Source organism: Hippoglossus hippoglossus, chromosome 10 (assembly GCF_009819705.1).
Source record: "Hippoglossus hippoglossus isolate fHipHip1 chromosome 10, fHipHip1.pri, whole genome shotgun sequence".
Taxonomy (NCBI): domain Eukaryota; kingdom Metazoa; phylum Chordata; class Actinopteri; order Pleuronectiformes; family Pleuronectidae; genus Hippoglossus; species Hippoglossus hippoglossus.
In genome coordinates, this window is record NC_047160.1 from 4,178,606 (window position 1) to 4,199,480 (window position 20,875).

Sequence of the window (20,875 nt, forward strand, 5' to 3'; positions counted from 1 at the left end):
CTGGTAACCATGGTCTCCATTTTGTGTGTGTGTGTGTGTGTGTGTGTGTGTGTGTGTGTGTGTGTGTGTGTGTGTGTGTGTGTGTGTGTGTGTGTGTGTGTGTGTGTGTGTGTGTGTGTGTGGTGTGGTGTGGTGGGGGGGGGGGGGCGGGCCAATTTTGGTTCAATAACATTATTGTGAGGATATTTTGGCTAGTCCTCACAAGTTCAATGGGCTGTTTGAGGGTCAAGACTTGGTTAGAGGGTTATGGTTTGAATTAGGTTTAGGCATTTAGTTTGGATGGTCAAGTTTATGGTAAGGGCCTAGGAAATGCAGAATGCCAATGAGTGTCCTCAAAACTATAGAGAGACCTGCGTGTGTGTGTGTGTGCAGCTCCTTTCTCAAGTGGACTTAGCGAGCATCGTAGCAATCATCTCTCCATCTTTTTTTCGACTGTACGTTACTTGTGTGTCTCCTCGGACGAAAGCATCTGCCAGTCTGTCATGAACTCATGTAAATGTAAAGTTGGTGTTGTCAGACACCGTCTGGAAACATTCAGTCACATCCGCACCACCTCTCTGTCACTCCCTCCTCTAGGCTCCCTGATTTCCCTCTGTCCCTTCCTTCCCCCTCTGTCTTTAGTCCCTTTTATTTCATCTTTATTTAAGTCCCAATGCTCTCTGCAGATTTTCTTTTTCCATCCCACTTTTTTTGTTTTTCTCATATTTGTTTCTCCTCCTGTTTATGCCTCCTCTCCCTCCGTCTCCTGTTTTTCCTCTTTCTTCCACTCCCTCATCCCTTCGCTCTGCTGTTTGCTGTGAGTGGACTTACAGCTCATTATCAGAAATTGTGTGTGTGTGTGTTGCGAACAGTGTTACCTCAGCATGTCTGGGCAGCAGCGGAGCCTCAAGGTGAGTGGCATCTGAAAGGGATCAACGTCTCCTCCTCTGTTACCTGCCTCTGCTTTGAAGGGAGGAATCCATGAAATGAAAACACATGCAAACAAACACACATATTGTGCTTTGCTGCACATATACTCAGCTACCATGCAGTAGTAAAGCATGCAGTTGTCAAATTATGGAAGGATTATCACCAACATACGCTGCTGCTCTCATGGAGACACAACTACACACAGATGTAGATGTGTATATGTAGACACACACAAATGCAGGCATCCATGTAAACCTGGATACACACGCTGCCTTTGAATCCAATTACAATTGTGTACTGAGGCACACTCACTAACCCACTCTGTGTGTGTGTGTGTGCGTGTGTTTCTCCCAAACATTTTGTTTTGTACCTGAGCAAAGCATCTGTTTAGTCACCAGGGTGAGGACATTCATAAATAAATTACGGGCCAGGCGTTTGTATTTCCATCTCCGCCCTGATTGCTGTGAGATGAGGCGTATGTTCATTCAGACTGTGTGCAGGGGGACGCTGGCGCCTCAGGTAAAGCCACTGGAGCACATCACTGAGCTGCTTTGATGCTGAGCTTTCTAAAGGGAACTGGCCGACGAGTGAAATCGTGCCGTTTCATTTGTCTCTGCATGAGCTAGCGCACTGCGGCTTCGGCATGGATGCTGCATCCGAGTAAAACCAGCACTTTGGGACGACGTTCGGGAGACAGTGTACGTCTGGGAAACAGACAAACATGTTGTAGAGTCTGTGTATGTTTTACCTTCACTGTTTTGTTACATGCAGAGGTCTATGATGACATTTAATCAAGTGACAGGCAACCTGTCAAAGTACAATATAAAAACTGTCACTCATCTTTCCTATGTCTGCGTCCTATGTCTGAGTTTCAACGTAGCTATGGTGATGTAAAAATTTCACATTAACTAATTTGGCTCTTTTAACTACTGGATATATCATTCACTCTCTTTATAGTCGTAACTTTATTTGCTTTATTATTTACTCATTTACTATATTATTTCGTCATTACCCTATTACTGCAAAAGCTAGGTACTGTACTTAGACCCTTTATTAAAAAAGCCTATTCAGTGGGGGCCGGGAAATAATGGAGTCAGGCACCATCAATGGAAGTGCCAGAAGTGATGGCAGGAAGCAAAGGAAGGAATCGCAAAGTTCCAAGGCGAAGTTTGCCCAAGTACTTAAGGCTGGGCTTATTGGAAATTCCCAGATGAAATGGCACACTATCACAAAAGAACGAATTCGATAGATCTTAAGAAACATTTGAGTGGAGACTCCTGAAGAATTCCACCATATAAAAGAGGAAACATTCTTCTGTCTGAATCTGGACAGGCCCGGGTTTGTTTGGTTGCTGTCTCATAGAACTTAATAAACTCTCATACAATTTCTGAGAGTCCTTCTCTGTCTCCAGTGGATACTACTGTAGTAGTACTCTCAGTGGCCCAGCACTGAGACTCTGCAACCCAACAATAGCTTCACACAAAGGGGTTGGATAAATAACCATGTGTTCAATGGTAATTCCAGAAATGTACAATACATTAGATGGTGTTAAACAAACCACCTAAGGATATTTTCACAACTGAATGTCTGGACCAAGGTTCATGCTTTCTTTTTACATTCTAAACATTTGATGCCAAACTTGCCTCTTGACCTCATCAGCTACACATGCAATGTCTCCTTGTACCTGATATTGAATGTAGCCTATATCATGGACCTCCTGCTACCCCACACCACAAGCCTAACTCTTTGGCACTCACATGAGTGTGTTCAAGGCTTCAATGGAAGCGCTACTCATTCACTTTGAATGGGGTGACGTTGCTGAAGTGCATTGTGGTTCCGTAGCTACACTTTCCTTTAATTTCATGTGTTAGAAATCGAGAAGAGCTCATCTTTGTTGTTCGTGCAAATACAGGTCCTGCATGACATCAAATGTAGAAAGGAGCATGGACAGATGAGGCAGCTGGTGAAGCTGATGTGTGTTATTTTCTCCACCAAAGTAATTTTGTTTTCATCGGCATGTTTGTATATTTGTATGTTATTTGGAAGAACTGTGCAAAAACTACCACAGCGATTACCACGAAACCTGGTGGAAGGATGTGGTGTGCGTCAGGGAAGAACACATTAAAGTTTGGTGCAGATCGAGATCAGGGGGTGGATCCAGTGATGTTTTTTTTTTTTTCACTCATTGACAAAAACATTGTTTTTTCACATTAATGTCGATTTCTCAAAAAACATATCATGGATATTGATGAAAAATTCTGGTATATTTAAGGATATTTATGAGTGTGCTCCAGATCCAAATACAAATCCGGGTGAAGTGAATTTAAATGTGGAAACTGGGATTGGCTGATGTTGTTATCACATTGTGTCAGCACCAAGTGACGGGCAGCCTGGCGTGTTAAAGCATGTGGACTACAGTCTGGTCCAACTGACCCAGAACGAGACCAAATCTTTTGGTCTGACTAATTCTGGATCAAACAGAATAATGTAGGGGTGGGGCAGGTCAGGTAATGGGATCTGTGGGAAGAGGTGATGCAGAGCAGGGGGGAGTGGCTGAGTTCTGAAAAGACATGAGAGTTAGTATATGGAAAACAAGATAGCAGAAAATGAAAATACTATGAGCTGACTGAAGTTGTGACAACAGGAGTGCAAGTGGGCCACTTACTTACGTTTGACTGTAGAACTGAATGAAGAGATTAATCTTTCCAAATTGTTTAAATGCTTAATATGCCAGTTATATAGTACAATAAGTCAAATGTGATGTTTATAATGGAAAACGGTTGAACATGGCATTTGCAAGTAGTAAACCAAAGCATCTTTCAAAGAACTCATTTATGTGTAAAGCCCCAATTAATTTTATAATGAAAGTCTCATTTTCTCTAATCTGAATGTGGAGTTTTTTCTCAATTTATTCCGCTACCTGCAGCTGCAACCGGGTATAAGCTTATGGAGATGTTGTGCCCATCCCATTGTTATTAATTATTCATGACAGTTAGTCAGAGCTTCAAAAGGAAAAACTATAGCACAGCAATTTATTTTTTTCAATTACATATGGTCACTATGGTCTGCTCAGCTTTTTGCCTTCAAGTCACGTCACACTCATTTTTTTAATAGCTCTGTGAAGAACTAATTACAGGGGAACATGTCATTGAAAGCAAAGCTGCTTCTATACCCGGGGTGGGTCTCTGATGACATTACATTGTGAACGATCTTAGTTTGACATATAATCAGATTTTCAGATGAATCATAAAAATCGCTATATTTAGATATTTAATTTTAAAAGTTCCGTCTCTACAACCTCAAGGTCACGCTGATGCTCACTTCAGATTAATTCATTTCAAATGAACCAACTGAACACTGTCGCCATTGCCTTATATATTTCTGAACAGATTTAGTTACAAGGAAACTTTTAGGAAATTATTATTATTGTAAAAAATTACAAAATACACAAAATACACTTTGTTAAAATGCCCTCCTACTTGTCAGTGTTTTAATCTAATTACTGCATAAATAATGACAAATCGTTATCTTTGCCACCACAGAGAAACTGCAACCGCATGTGATTCAGCTGGAAACTGTAAACATGCTGGCCTGTGTGCTTAGTCTGTGTTGATACTCCGGAGCTACTTCAGAATTATTCCTTCTCAAACAGTTCTACAATATACTGTCACTTTTTATTGTATGTGTGCAGGACTTCGTGTGCAAATCTTATAAAAAAGTCTATGGTGCACAGTGATGATAGAAAACTGTGTGGGAAAAGTTTGAATGATTTACTTAAATGCTGTTATATTTTCATACATTGCATTTCAGCTATTTCAAGTGTCTATTAAACCATTGGCACAATCTTCAGACCCATGTTTTTGATGATAAAAGTTCAAAATAAAATATAAAAGCATTGCAGCAAAACATAAACATTCAACTTTTACTTTGAAGACAACTCGCTAAAGAGGAAGTGATTCTATTGTTGCCATGACGGAGATCAACCATGACTCCTGTTCTGTCTGTTTCCGTCTGATATGGAAGAAATAATCAAACTGATCTGGGGGCGATTTCTACCCACAGTTTGAGCCAGTTGCTGGCCACTGCTGTGGTTTATCAGAGGGCGTAGAAGAAGACGTGTTCAACTCGGTCCACAGACTGAAGGCACACACCCCCACTGACAGCTACAGTGCGCTGGTCGTCTGTTTATTCAAAGTTTAGGTTATTAATGCATGTATCATGTGTCCAAATGGCATTAACTTCGACACTGCACTTCCCTGGTCCATTAAGAATACATACGCCAAATGTAAAGCTGACAAGATCAACAGTTCTCGAGATATGTGTTCCACAGGCCCACAGACAGACGTTAGTGGAATTATTAGGTAGGGACAGTGAAGGAAACCGAATATAATGTATGACAGAAATGTGTATTATATAAAAGAACATTGTGTTTGTGATAAGACAATGGAGGTCGTAGAAATGGTTGACTTAAAGTAGCATTCTTGCGGTTCCATAGTTAGAGAGGATTGCTGGGGATTGTGCTGTTGTGCAGATAATTAGGCTCACCACTGGTATGTCATGAAGACACATTACAGATACTTTGCACACTGGCAGTCACTAGCAATACAACCCTTTTTTCAGATTTGTTAATTAAGTGTAATCCACCTATAAAGCTGTTTTTGTTTAAACCATTAGTGTGATTCATTGTTTCTGATCCAGTGTAACAAAGGTTATTTTATTCTCCCTGTGGGCAGGGTTCTCATATGTACAGGTTACCCTGGCGATGCAACAGTGTTGGAGGACGATCTTTTGGTTTATTCTGCCTCCCGACACACTCATGAGAGAGGTCATGGTCAAGTTATCACTGAGTCCCTTACTGATAATAAACCTTTATCACACCACCACACATGCACTGTTTCATTTTCAGTCCGTTCTGTGGGGCAGTAAAAATAGAATTAATATCCTCTAACAAAAAATTCTACAATAATAATAACTATATTTAGACAGCATTTCTCAAGAAACAGGTGCTTCACAGACATGCAAACAGAAAATACATGCAGTGCGATTACAAATTTGAGTTAATGACAATGGATAAAATAAAGAAATAAAACCCAAAACAATCTTTTTAAAAACAATTGTTTGAAAAATGCATTTTAAAAAGAGTTTTAAAATGCAGGTTCACAGCTGTAGAGCCCTAACAGTGAAGGCCCTCCCTCCCTCTGTCTCTAGTCTCGCCCTGGGTACTGAGAGCTGGTTAGCAGAACGAAGATTACGAGTTGGGGTATAAGAGGTTAGAGGGTCTGCTAAGTAACATGGTGCAAGGCCGTTCAGGGATTTAAAGAAAATTATAGTAAGAAGTTAATAAGATATTATAATAAATTCTAAAACCATGGGGTCTCAGTCCAATGAGGCGAGAATGGGTGTGATCATGTGCTCATATTTCCGACTTGTTAGAAACCGAGCTGCTGTTTTGCAAAAGTTAGAGGCGGTTGATGGGAAGCCCAGCGGATAGAAATTTGCAGTAATCTATATAGCTGGAGACAAAGGCATGAGTGAGAATTTGTTCATTATTAAATGAAAGGAGTGATTTGATTTGGCAATATTCCTGATTTGACTGAAGGCTGATTTGGTGATATTGCTAAAATGGAAAGATTACTCACTATTTCTGGCTTCACCTGTGCTCTGCAAAACCCAGACAAAGTCATGCCTCAAGTACACCGTGCCTGTGTGCGTTAGGTCCAAACACCATCACTTCAGTTTTGTCTGAATTAAGCCTTGAAAAAATATTCCAAATCCATTATATCCATTTATCTTTTTATTTTGTTCAAATTGTATGGAGCATACGTTCAATTTGCATGGAGATGTGTCAGTGCTACCTGTTGTACTACATACATACACAACACACAGGGTTTAATAGTTCAGTTGGTTTGTGTTCTTCTCGTTAATAGACATGTGAGTAAGTCTTAAAAAAGGAAGTGTATTCCTCTGGCTTTCTCCTCAAATGCAATTTCTAAATTCAATGTATTTTTTTCATGTTTTCAGTTTAATCGCCATTATTTATTTATCAAAAAGAAAGAAAAAAACATTCTCAAGGGGGATTGTGGGGAGTTTTTGAGATGTGTTCAAAAACACAAGTGTTTTTTGATCATTGATTTATCAGATTAAAGTGTAAGTTAACCAGCGGTTTTCTCAGTTGTAGCCTTGACTAATACTGCCCACAGCCATGTCACACGCTTCAGGATAGAAAACACACCAACCAGGATGCTGTAAGTTCTCATTAATACATGTTATAAATGTTCCAGCGGCACGTCAGGCGTAATACATCACATCTGTCTCATGCTGTAAGAGGCGTCTGAATGCGCAGCATAAACAGACATTCATTCTTTTCATCTTCAGCACTTCAGTCTCTTATACTGTATGTAAATCACCTCCTGTTCTTCAATAAATACTCAATGTTTTACAGCGCTCTTTCATCGAGGCCTTGAACTGACAGAGCTTGAGCAGTGGCAATCAAAGTGCCGACCAGGAAATTATGCCACGAGGTGATTTCTTTTTTCAGGTGAAAGTAGTTTTGAACAACAAAAATAAATAGAAGATATGATGAGATAATATTTTCAAAAGTGATATTAACGTGTGTCTATAAGCTACATCTGACTTTATTGGTGTCATCCCTTAAAGCTAGGGTTGGTAATTCTGGAAAAGCAAGCAACAGCAGGCTGAAAATACGCAACAATACATCCCACCCCCTCCCATCGACCTTTACGTCAAAGCTATGCCCCCCAAAACACATGAACGTGCACTGCCCGACAACTGGTAGAACCCGACTTTTCCATGATTCGCTTACTTCTGAAAATTGCTTCAGCTGTGTATGTCTCACCGGCTGATGTGTTGTGGTCTGCTCCGTGCTTGATCGTATAAGTTCAACTCAGTAACTTTCTATTTGTCCCAGGTAACAGCTCAGCCAGCTGGTTCCTGTTACCTGTTTGCCCGTACTGACCTTAATCCTGACTCTCGAATCACATGAAAACTTTTATTATACTGCCAGTAGTCTGAGTCTTGCATCTAGGTTCAATTCCCGATCCGCCAGCAACATGATGACTCCAGTCATGGCGGATCGGTTAGTGACACTCTTTCCAAATGAAACGACTGGTTGAGTTTGTTACAGTCCTGAAAGGTGCAACAGACTCATGCTGTTTATCATTTTTTTTCAGATGAATTTATGTATTGATGGCTATTGGAACATGAAGATGAAAATGGAAGATATTTTTTTAACTTCCCCCTTGCATGTCACATTTGTGTGTCCTGGACTCTTGTGGCCTTAAAGCTTCTCAACATGAAACACTGGAAATGAATACATTTAGTCGTCATACGCAGGAAAATAACCTCCTGCCAACAGTTCTTTGTATCTCTTGTGGTTATTTTTGTGTCACTTGCAGGCATTTACATCTCTTTGTAGTAATTTACCTCCCTTTTTGTTTGTGATGCATCTCTTTGTTGTCATTTTGCATACATTTGTATTAGTTCTGCTTCCCAGCACTTTTGGCACCCCTACCAGGTGAGATCAAAAAGTTCTGAGATGACCGGTAAAGCACCTGCACACGCGGGAACTGTGTTGGGGATGTCTTGCTGCGAATAGACCCAAGAAGGTGCATTAGATCAGGAGTCGTTTCCAAGGTTGTGCACCACGCATCCACCCTCCAGGGTCAGACAGTTTTGTACCGCACTGGAGGACATTTTGCACAAATGACCTGAATTGACGTGCAATGGCAAGTGGGCTCCCCATGTCGCCCGCTCACAGTATTTTGATATCATAAATCACACAATCATCCCTCACCATCCACCCTACTCGCCAGCTTTGATTCTGAACGACTTCATCCTCTTCTCAAAGTGTCACTGTTTGACACAGTCCAAAGAGCATTGGAGATGTTGCTTGAGCAGCTTACGCCTGGGCTGCAATGGGTGTGTTTGGAGCGTCGTTGTTTTGCTGCGTCATGCGCGTCTGTTGTTCACACAGGGAGGGTGTCTGCTGCTGCACTGCTATGGCCAGCCCTTTGCATTAGGGCTTGCCTTTGAAAATATTCATAAATAACATAATTTTTAGTTACAATTTACATGTAAGTGCTGTGCGTTTGTTTTGACTCTGTGTCTGGCTTTGGGATTGTTTTCCTCTTTTTCTGGCTAGAGTGCTCTGACTACAAAACAGTTACTAGAAACAAAATATTTATGTTAAGACATATTCAACAGATAAACATTTAAAACTGTGATGAAAACTGATTTTCACTGTCTATTTTGCTAACCCCAGAAGAACAGCCTGAGAAGCACGTGAGAGTCTTACGCAGGTACAGTTTTTTGCTTGTTTCAGATGCAGCCGCAGAACTTTAAGATCCCACATTGTCATCCTTTTAATGTATTATAGCTTTTGGAATTTAAGTTAAAAAAAGAGATTTATGAAACGAAAATACTTCCACATGTTGAATTCATGAGGCAGAAAACCAGATTTGAATTCCACCATTGGCTTTGATGATAACAGTCTGATCAGGTGGATTTGTTTGTGTTTACATGAGGGAGTGTGAAATCAATATCTTGTATCTGTGTGTACCAGGTCTGGAGCTAATCTCTCTCAGAGATTCGTTGGGCAGCATTTGAGGTTTGCCTCTGGAGCATCTGCCAGCTCTGTGCTCCAAAATCTGATAATTGGATTTCGAAGGAAAGCAGGCGGGTAAATAATATATGTACAGTGACTGTAAAAGCAGCTTCCCTCCAGGACATGATGTGGATTAAACAATGAAACACTGAATGTGGAGTGTATCTGTAGGAGAATTTACCCCCATGACAGCACCCAACCAAACTCCTGGCATGCTTTCTATGCGTTTTGATTCTCACTTGCACTTTTAATGAAATAATGAATTAAATTAGTTTTAATGCAAATGTGAATATTATTGAGCAGATGTAAGAGAGAACAGGCAGAGTGAATACTCTGGGATGGTGGTGGAGCCTGCATGATTCTCCGCAGTCATTCATTTGCTGTCAAAGCTTCCCCTGGGCAGCCATTTTGTGACGTCAGATGGAGTCACCTCAAGTTTGGCTCTTGATCAGTCACTGCATAGGGGTCACTTTGCCACCTTTGTCCTCTGGGATCCAATGTCCTGGCATTGTGTCCCAAAAGTCACCCCCCACATTCATCCAAAATCGGAAACAGCTTATAGAACTGTGGCATGTGAGTATGTACATTCTACCATTTTAACCTTATATCATGAGGGAGCTCATGCTGGACAGAGGCACTTTAGGATGTTGTTGACCATGTAGGGTAATAATAATAATTAGAGGTTCATTTACAGATGTTGCGTAGATGTTGGAGTAATATGAAAAACACTGTGTGAGGCCTTTTTGTTACTCCAGAGGGAGCTGCACGAAATGTGTTCTCATCTGATGACTCAGCTTTGGTTGGTGTTGAAGACTTAGAAGTGAGCCTAACAGGGGCCTGTACTGCAGGATTTTAAGTCCATTGAAGGTTGTTCACTTCTTTTCGGGGGAAATCACCATGGTAACTTATGCTGAACGGCTAACCTGCTCCTGGAGATAAGAGATCAGGCAGTAGAAAAGCCCCGCCGCTCTTACCAATCCATTCCTTCTGATGCATAGATTGTTCTCTGAGGAGGACAAGGGTCTTCAGAGACCGGACAAATCCTTTTGCCTACTCCAATGTGTATCTTTATGAAAGATATTGATTTTCATCGGAGAGAATGATAAACCTTTGTCAGCTGCTGGAGCTGAACATAAGCAACCTGATACGTAGGAGCAATGGGCTCACAGTACCACAGACTGTCTGCATTGATCTACGTTTCTTGACTTGTGGGTGATTCTTGTACACTGTGGGTGATGCAGAGTAGCTCAGCAAAAACACTGTATACAATGTACATTTGACATTTTAATAGCAATGTCTTTTCTTCAGTATAATTTTTGTTGTTCTTTATGGTATTTGACTTACTTTATTTTAGTATCTGTTTACAAACCGAAAGTGTTGTAGCCGTTGTACTCTACAGATATGAAAACAGCCTAATTACTTCTTTAGAGTATACATTTTGAGTTTTTTTTTAATTTATTCTTTTATTATTTAGTCATATACACAATGAGAATACATGAAATTATAGTCAGATCTACTCTTGCATGTTTGCCACATGTGAAATTCATGTGTTTTCCTATAAGGGATGTGTTTGTACTCCTTGTACACATTTTTCTATTATAATAGTTTGATCCTCGTTGTCAAATATATTGCTCTGCTGCCGGCACACTTGTCCATGTCTGTGATTGGTCATATGCAGTAAACCCTGCCCTTTTTATGTGCACGCGCCCACATCTTTGTACCATTTGGGCCAAATCAATTGTGAATTGACTATATACCACACTCAAACATAAATATTTTTTTGGAGTTTTTGTTGGAACAGGTCAAGTGCTGTTTTTATGCTGAGGTGAATTTGCCAGATCTGGTGAAATGGGAAGTTTAGAGAGAACAGAGAAGAAAGACAAGACCTGTGCTTTCCAAATGGTAGAGGTGCACGGTGATTGGAGACACTGTGAATCAAAATGGGGAAATAAAAAATTGTTTTTGTACAGGTTAAACAGAAAGAATAAATCACTCGCTGTTTCCCCTGCTTTCGCTCTCATGCTATGCAACACCTAGAGACGCAGACATGAGTCTCATATCAATTTTAACTTTCTTCAACTTTCTTCTTCGGCCCTCATAAAGTAAGACCTTTCTGGGCACACACCCACATATTCAGTAGATATGCACAGTTTCAGCAGGTGACCATCTCCACCACTGTGCTCACTGTCCGACTGCTGAGGTAATTCTGTGTGGCACTTGGCCTCTGTCCCACACAATAAAATAGGGACCTACTCCAATATGGGCAAATGTTCCGAAGCTCAATGTCATATCGATGGCCATTGTGTCATCTGTTGCCACGGTGATTAACGACCTGGCTACGTTTAGACCGGGAGCCAGAAAGTGTCTCGCTCACTTTTGGAAGATGAGCCATTAATCTAAAACAGCTCTTTAGCAGAACTTTGTCTCTTTCTGTTTCACTCCCCCCTCATTTTTCCTTGTGTTTTATTGTTCATCACTCTCTCCCTCCTCCTCTCCCTTTCTTTTGTTCTCTCTCTAGTTCTCTAATTCCGCTCCCTAATTTTCCCTCCATCTATCTCTTCTTAATGTATTGTTGGGGTCAGGCTATTTAAATTTATAGTCCTGGGCTATGTTGTTTTCTGACGTACACATCTTTCATCAGCAGCAGGACTTGGATCCAGAAACATATACAGTAAATGGCATTAAGGTGAGACAAATAGAATTAGTCCAAACAAATAGGGACCCTAGTTTGAGGCTTTTGGGAATCTGCATAGAATGTATGTAAAAATGATGTTATTCATGAGGCCTGTGTCTGTTACTCTGGCCTTTGGGGTTGTGTGAGTATTTGTTTCTAGTTGTATTCATTTTATGTGTTTCATGAACAAACATCTGTTGTACAGCTACAAATTTGATTGTTAGCTACACTAATTTTTTTACTGAGTTTTATGAAGGCTGCTGTACGGTTCTGCTGACTGTGGATTACTCTTCAGTTAGTTGACTTCACATCTCATTACATGCTTCTGTTTTCCCCTGTTTCTAACTGCTCAAGCCCAGATGGGTTTACACACTGCCAACAACTTTCTTCCGCCATTAAAGTTTTCAGAATGGGTTCAATCTACTGTGTTTTACACAGAACACAGAATAAGTTTTATTCTTTTTAATATGTGGTCTCTGTGCTCAGTGTATCAAACTGAACCAGTTACATCCTGAAATTGGCTCAGAAGTGATCGTGAACATTTTGCAGGTTTTTAATCAGAAGATGAAATTATTTTAGTTCCTCACAGCCTCTCAGGATTGAATGGACCCAATATACGAATAGTTGAAGACCACATAATCATCCTCACTGCTCGACTTATTGGATGATGGATTAAAAAAATATATGAAGAAGATAGACTTTGTGTTCAAAGAACTTGAGTCTGTTAATAAACACACATTTGAAGACATTTTTTTATAGAAACTTTGAACCTTAAAAATATCCAAAATAATAAAATACTGAAATAATAATACAAAATAGAAGATGACTACACATAATGTAACAAACTCCCACCCACTCTTATTCGGCAAATTGCTACAGTTAAAGTTAAAAGTCTACCCTTACTTATTTTCACTGCCTCCCACTGACAAATGGCTCGATGCACTTGACTCATTACCCACTCTACCCACTTTACTGGAAATACCAAAAAAACTGAATCTCTCTCTCAACATTGCACAATGGAAAAGTACAAGCTGGCCTTTTGCCAAAATAATGAATTAAAATAGACCCAAAAGCAGAGAAAAACATTTTGGCTAAATTTAGAAAGAAAATCTATGTAAAAGCATCTTAATCGCAGACATTCCCTTCCTTCCACAGTCAATAAAGAAAGTGAAGTAGTGGAAGAATAAAACAATCTCCTTGCCTCTGACAGCCTGCTAGAAAACCAATAAAGTGACTAAATCTGTGCTGTGTACATAACGTGCAAAGCTCGACACAATCCAGAACAGCTACGCAACACCCCCGTCTCATCATGGCAACAAAAGGGAATCACTCATCTCCATCAACTATTGCAGAATAACCACTTTCAATTGATTTATTACAACAATTGGAAAATATAAGGTGGAAGACTTTTTCATTACTAACAAAAAACTAAATCTATACTCAAAAATGATTCAACTCTTTACAAATTTATACGCAAGTAATTTAAAGGGGACATATCATGCAAATTCCACTTTGTTAGTGCTTCTACAGGTTAATGTGGGTATCTGGCATGTCTACCAACCCAAAAACTCTGGGAAAAAAACACTCGCGCGTTTTGTTATGGTTCCTCTAAGTCAGAAACGTCATGCTTGAGCGACTCGATTGCGCTTCCTGGGTTTTGTGTCGTAACAAGGCACGGGAAGTCTCCCTACATGGTCTTGGCCCACCCCGTCCCCCCACACTCGTTCAGCCGGGTTTACACCGGAGGCAGCGAGGCAGCGCAGCGCCGTTCCCAAGCACGCAGCCGCCTGGCTGTTCACACGGGACGAGCATTTCTCCGCTGGTCAGCCCGCGATTCACTCACATGTGGCATTTGTCTGGATCGTTGGGACTGGGAGGCTGCAGCAGTTGCTTGGGCGCGACCGCTCGCTCTCCCATGCGTGAGCTGGAATTTGTGTCAGCGCCACACAGCCAGCAGTGTGGAAGACTTCCGCAGTGTTCAGCTCTACTGTAACACCGGCACAAAGACACCGCCCCCCCACACTCGTTACGCCGGGGTACACCGGACGCGGAAGCGCCGCTGCGAGGCAGCGCAGCGCCGTTCTCAAGCGCGCAGCCGCCTGGCTGTTCACACGGGACGAGCATTTCTCCGCGCTGGTCAGCCCCATAGACTGTATATATAAGGTCAGCCCGCGATTCTGCTTTCTCCGCTTGTTGTTGTACCCGTTGAATGTCGGGGTTCGGGGGTAAATGATGGTCTTCATAGCCCCCCCCCCCCCACCCCTCTCTCTCTGTCTGTCTGCTTGTGTGCTTGTAGTGGATGGGCAGAGGGGGACATTTAATTATGTGATTGGGAAAATTAAAACTCTAGGACAACAGAAGGGGAATACAAAGTATGGGATGCATATTTGATAATTTATATCATATAAAATATGTAATTTATATCGTTTAAAATCATGGGGGGAGAGGGGGAGGGGGGAGCTGGCTCATTAGCATTTAAAGGAACAGGCACTCAAAACAGGTCACTCTGTGGAGGGCTGTTTTATACAGGGTAAAAAGGGTGCTGTTTTAAATGATCCTTGTGGTATTTTGACCAAAGTATGTTACAGACATTTCATTAAGACCCCAAGGAACCATATCAACTTGTGGTAAAATGGGCATGCTATGTCCCCTTTAATACTTTAAGAGAAAAATGACTCAGGATCTGTAAAAACATCTTGTCGTGATCTCCGTGTCTGTTGTTGATTTTTGCTCCTGCCTTTGTTTGTAGCTGTGTCTCAATTCGAGGGCTGCATTCTTTTGGAGGCAGCATTTGAATACAGCTTGAATTACAGTGGCACAAGTTGACCAAGTCCCAATTCAAAGGCTCATTCAAATGCGATCAACAAATGGGAGGATTCCTTCTGGCCCAACATATCCCAGGATTCATTGATTAAGTGACAAACTGTTATTCAAAGGGATACTGGTGGCAGCAAGCGAGGTGAAAACATCATTACAGAACAATATTTTTAAATGTAAGTACTTAACCGAATAGCTAATGATACACATGTCAATGTTTCCCCTAGGATTATCTTTTTAGCAGCCGGGGCGGGCCGCCTCTACCATTCTTCAAACAAACAAAAACGATCACATTTATGAAGAAATAATATATGGTGCCGAATCATGAATCCAGATTTTCCACTTTAACCCTGATGGCTGTGCAAGTCACGTTTCATCTCAGGCAAGTAAAATATAAAAGCTTAAATATGTGTCTTATAAACTCTTGAGCGAATCAAACACAGAGTAAACTTCATGTCCTGTACGGGTCCCAGTACAACTCATTAGTGTTTGTGTTTATTGTTCAGGTGTAAAGCGAGCGCAGGTCAGCGTGGGAGTGAGGACATGCTGCAGATCCAGCACGATACAAGGCTACCGGAATCATAATGTGTGTCTGCCCTGATCCTGCTGCGTAAACAGCGTCCTCCGAAGGATGTAGGCCCTGAATTGAGAAACAGTTTGTGTTTCCTCACAAAACTGTTTGGTTCCTGCTCCTGTTCCTCATGCTTTGCTGCAGGAGTTTGGCTTATTGGCCTAAACTCCACCCATGTGCATGTAAGCCTGCTTTTCTTATTATTTGCCTTTGTATATACCTGCATTTGGGTCCATAAATCTTTGAACGCTGACACTTCTCTCTCACTGCTGAAATATATGCACAACTTGTACAATATGAAACTATCCACAGAGCCCACATCACCTAAAGTAGATGGGATTTGCTGAATCTACACCTGTTCGCTGGTACAGACAATTATTTTCACGCAACTTGGCCCCTGCCCAGTGAGAAGCTGTCCACTATCTTGATCTGTGAAATCCCACAGGTCCCATCACTCTGCCTGGAAGGTGATACCACACGAGCACCCATCCCAGCTACATAGAAAAACTCATCTTGATCACGAAGAAATAATGTGGACTTGAATCTCTTGCCATATAACATTCTGGATTAATTTAACATATCGAGAAAATGGCAGCTTACAGAGGGAACAATCCATCAGTCTCCCAAACCAGAACTCACCCCCAGACACATACATCCCACACATCCCAACTATGAGAAGCATCTCCCCAAAAATGTACTAGGCAATGGTGAGTCTGTGCGAGTGAACAGGGCTTGGTTAGAAGGGCTATATATATATATATATATATATATATATATATATATATATATATATATATATATATATATATATATATATATATATATATATATATATATATATATATATATATATATTTTAAATATTCACTATGTCTTTAACTCTTGCATTAAGGAATAATAACCATGCAGAGTATCATTGAGGAAATGCAAGTGTCTTCTTTTGAACCGGCTGAGAGGACACTCATTGTTTTCAAGTCATATTATGATGAGCACTATCCAAGGGCATTGTTTCCACTGGGGATTCTATTCTTGTCGCATCTTCTTCTCAATCTAATTTACTCCCTTCAAAGTGTCATGTTACTGTCTGCCCACAGAAAGCAGATGAAAAGGTTGTTGCACTGGTTTGAGTCACCTTTGTACTTTCTACTAAACTTTCTACCTTGAGATTGCAGCAATAATATTTAAGAAAGGGGAAAAAAAGCACTGACAGTTTTACCTGTTCTTGGGATTGACTCTCAGGCAACAAACCAGCTGCCCTGTTTTCCTGGTGTTGGCTGTGGACCTGCAGATACATTTGTAGCTGAGGAAATATGGCCTCTTGCCTTTTTCCATAATCATTAACAACAGTGCTTTTTGTAAAGATGGATCCTTGAAATGATCACTCACATCAGGTCTCCAACAGTGGAACTGTGTGAATGTGCTCATAGAAAGAGAAGACATTAGTAATACAGTTATTTAATGCAAACAACTATTTCTTTATTTTTGTTTTAGTACCATTGTGATAAAAAGCACAGTTATTATGATTTGGTATCTAGGAGACTGTAACACTTCACAATTTGGGCTTGTTTGTTTAAATTAAACTAATCTTCATGTTCTAATTAATAAATTATTACCTTGTCTGTGTGTCAACATCGATACTCACCTTCTTTGTTCCTTAAACTAGTAAAAACACTGTTATATAAAAGTACCACTATAAGATTTTAAGATACTTTACATTACATGACATTTCATTTAGCTGACGCTTTTATCCAAAGTGACTTACAATAAGTGCATTCAACCATAAGGGTACAAACCCAGAACAACAAGAATCAAGAAAATACCATTTGTATAGACTTTCTACTGTCCTGATGTCATTGGGGAGCTCATTCCACCATTTAGGAGCCAGGACAGCAAACAGTCGTGATTTTGATGAGTGTTTAGCTCGCAGTGAGGGAGCAGCAAGCCGATTGGCAGATGCAGAGCGGAGTGAACGGGCTGGGGTGTAACGTTTGACCATGTCCTGGATGTAGACTGGACCCGATCTGTTCGCAGCACGGTACGCAAGTACTAATGTTTTGAAACGGATGCAGGCAGCCACCGGTAACCAGTGACGGGAGCAGAGGAGCGGAGTAGTATACTTCATAGACAAGGATAGGTAGCAGATTCCTATGAAATGTATTTAATTTCTCAATACTAATTACATGACATTTATTTAGAAATTACTCGAATTCATTGGTTTACAAAAAATGTGTCCCACTCTAAAAACTTCTGGGTTACTTTTCACATTGTAAATATCACAATTTATAACACTCAAAAACTGATGCAACATTTCTACAAATATTCCTTTTTTTTTTCCTCTTGCAACATCTCTTTTCTTCGATGCAGATAAAATACAATTTGTGTATTCAGCACCCAATAACTGTAATAAGTTCGGTATTGTATGTTAGCAAACGCTACTGTAGCTAATGAAAATGAACTGATTTACACTTTTGAGAGAATTAATGAAACAAAACATAACACAACGTTGTGACACCCTGGGATATGCTTTCCTATTTGTACTGCTTAGAAAGAAAGAAGACTTTAAAGCTGAGATCATATCATCCTTAATAACATAATCAAATTCCATAGTTTTGAAAATGAAATCTGGGTTAATCTTAGTTTTTATAATGTGATTACATATTTTTGATTACAAATGTGTTGCTACCTAACCCCGGACATGATTTGCATAGTTTCGTGTGACCCATCCTGCGTTCTGGAAAAACAGCCATATTGAATGAGTTTACTTGCTTTGAAAAATAGTACAAAAAAACAAATTTTCAGACATTCTTGAGGTGATTTCCTTCTGACCAGATTTATTTTTTGTGGAGAGATAATTAATAAATGAATAAGTTTTTCTAACTGCCTCATGACTGCTACTACTGAACAGCATTTGACACTGTAAACAAAATATTCCATCGGAGCTTCTCATCCCGTTTGAACATAATACTGCAGGTAATTAGAGAAAATTGATGAATGAATACAAGAGAAATATACAAGCAGGCACATGGGACTCAAGTCACATCTAAAAGCAGAAAGACAGTCACGTAAAAGGAGTGCAGCTATTATTTGGTTAAACCATTGGAGTCAAGTGGATATGACCTTTAGACTGCAGCTACACAGGAAATTTGTTTATTTTCTACATAAAGAAGAGGAGACATGGGTCGTACTCGCTGAGCGCAAGGGACACTGAGAGACGGAAGAAAGGAACAAAAAAAAGAGAGACATGGCAACACAAATAGCGAAGAGAGATTGGAGAAGTGTTTTAGATAGAGACCAAATTAAAGATGGGAAAACTGATCAGCCATGAGGCAGGGGAGAGCAGGAGCAGAGGGATGAAGCAGGGTCAACATGACAACTCTCGAACAGTTTCTGATATACATGCACCAACTAACAATCACAGCAGGTATGAGCAGCATTGCAATAGTAGAGCTGGTGTCATGTGAAATGGGAATTGTGGGTCTGTGGAGTATATGGAGCCTCAACTGTGTCTCCAAGCCGACACAGCATATAGCATGATATACCTAATGCATTAGTAATTATTCTAGCAATGCAACAACTAGTTACACTGATTGGTCATTGGTCTCGTGCATTAGTTTGAACAAACAAAGATAATGTTTGTGTAGGTTAAACATGGGTGTCTATGACTCTAAATTTTACTGTATTAAAAGAAAAATTATAATTTGTATTTGTCAAATGCTTTCTATGACTCTCCTTGACGTAAAGATAGGATAAAAAAGATAAAACACGAATTTAGTATTCTCCAGAGAAAATATAGTATGAGGAATGAAGGCAGACATATATAAAAATATGTATGAAGTTCAGGCATGCACAGTTTATGTGCAACCATTAGCGAGCTGCGCAACATTAAATGTTTAGGATGTAACTTTATCCACAAGGGCTCTCTTAATGAAAACAATCCCAAAAAATTAGTTTGATGATGATAAGCCACCATTGCTGTTTAAAATCTATCTGAAGGGACTAAGGTACACAAATCACGCTCCGGGCACACAGTTGTCAGTTGTTGACACCAGCTGCAGTTCTGCAACCAAGCTGCTACGGCCAATTCTATGTTTTTATATAGGGTTTGCCCTATAAATGGCCATAAAGTGTCTGTGGTCCTGTGAACTCAAATAAATACCAGTACTATACAGTATGAAGCCGTGCACCTTCCGCCCCTGCAAATATTTCACAGTTAAATCCTTTGAAAAACAAATGAATGGATTCAGTCAACAGAAACACTGAAGTGCTTTTATTTTGAAATGGGTAGGCTACAGGAAGTGTTGCACACATTTATGTTAGAGACATATTGGTTAGTAAATATGGATATGATGTAATGTAAAAGGCCACCAAAATGAAACGTCCCATTATCATAAATATAATTGTAGATTCTTATGCATTTGAATATTGTTGGACATAGTTCTAGTCATTTTTACTTTTCCTCTTGTTGGATTTGAATAAACATTTTCCATTCAAACCATCGTTACAATTATGCTCTCATTATCTGTTAGGATAAAAGCCTTTTAAAGACCATGCAGATTCATGATCAGCCAGGAAAAGAGTCGCTCATATCAAAGGGTTTCGAAGATCACAGACTTGGATTGTCCATCATTTACAGTGTAGTAACTGCATACATCAAAGTGTAGCAGAGATTTTAATATTCAAGAGGTGCATGTGCCCTTGTTGTAGCTCAAAGGTGTAGACAAGGGCCACTTCAGAAAAAGAAATCAATGTGCTTAAGAAGTTAATGAAAATCACTTTGTTAATCTTCAAAAACCCTGTTTATGAGCTGTCTTTAATCATGTGCTTGTGCCAAGTGTGGTAAGTCTACCTTGGATGGTTAAAAAATTAGGGCTGATAATCAAAATCTCTATTAGGAAAATGGGATTGTTACATCTGGAACCGCATTGTTGAGCTCTACTATGGATTTATTTTATAGTCAACAGCCTTGGTCTCTATTCATACCCAACTGTTGTCCCCGCTGTGCAGACAAATAAAGGTAGAGCTACGACACAGGCACATCATTGGCTGTCTCTTACGTCTGATCTACACTAAACCTACTTCTTTGCCATCTGGAGGGCAGTTACCTCACTCAACATTACAAGAACACACAGTAGCTGACTGAATGCGCACCCCCCCACAAAAAAAAAATCCTGGCATTGGCAAGGAAGATGAACTTGTATAAGGATGTATTTTGGCAAACGCATAAAATTGATTCCCAGAGTTCACTGAGCCCTGATAGTGAGCCAAAAGTTAATTTTAGACA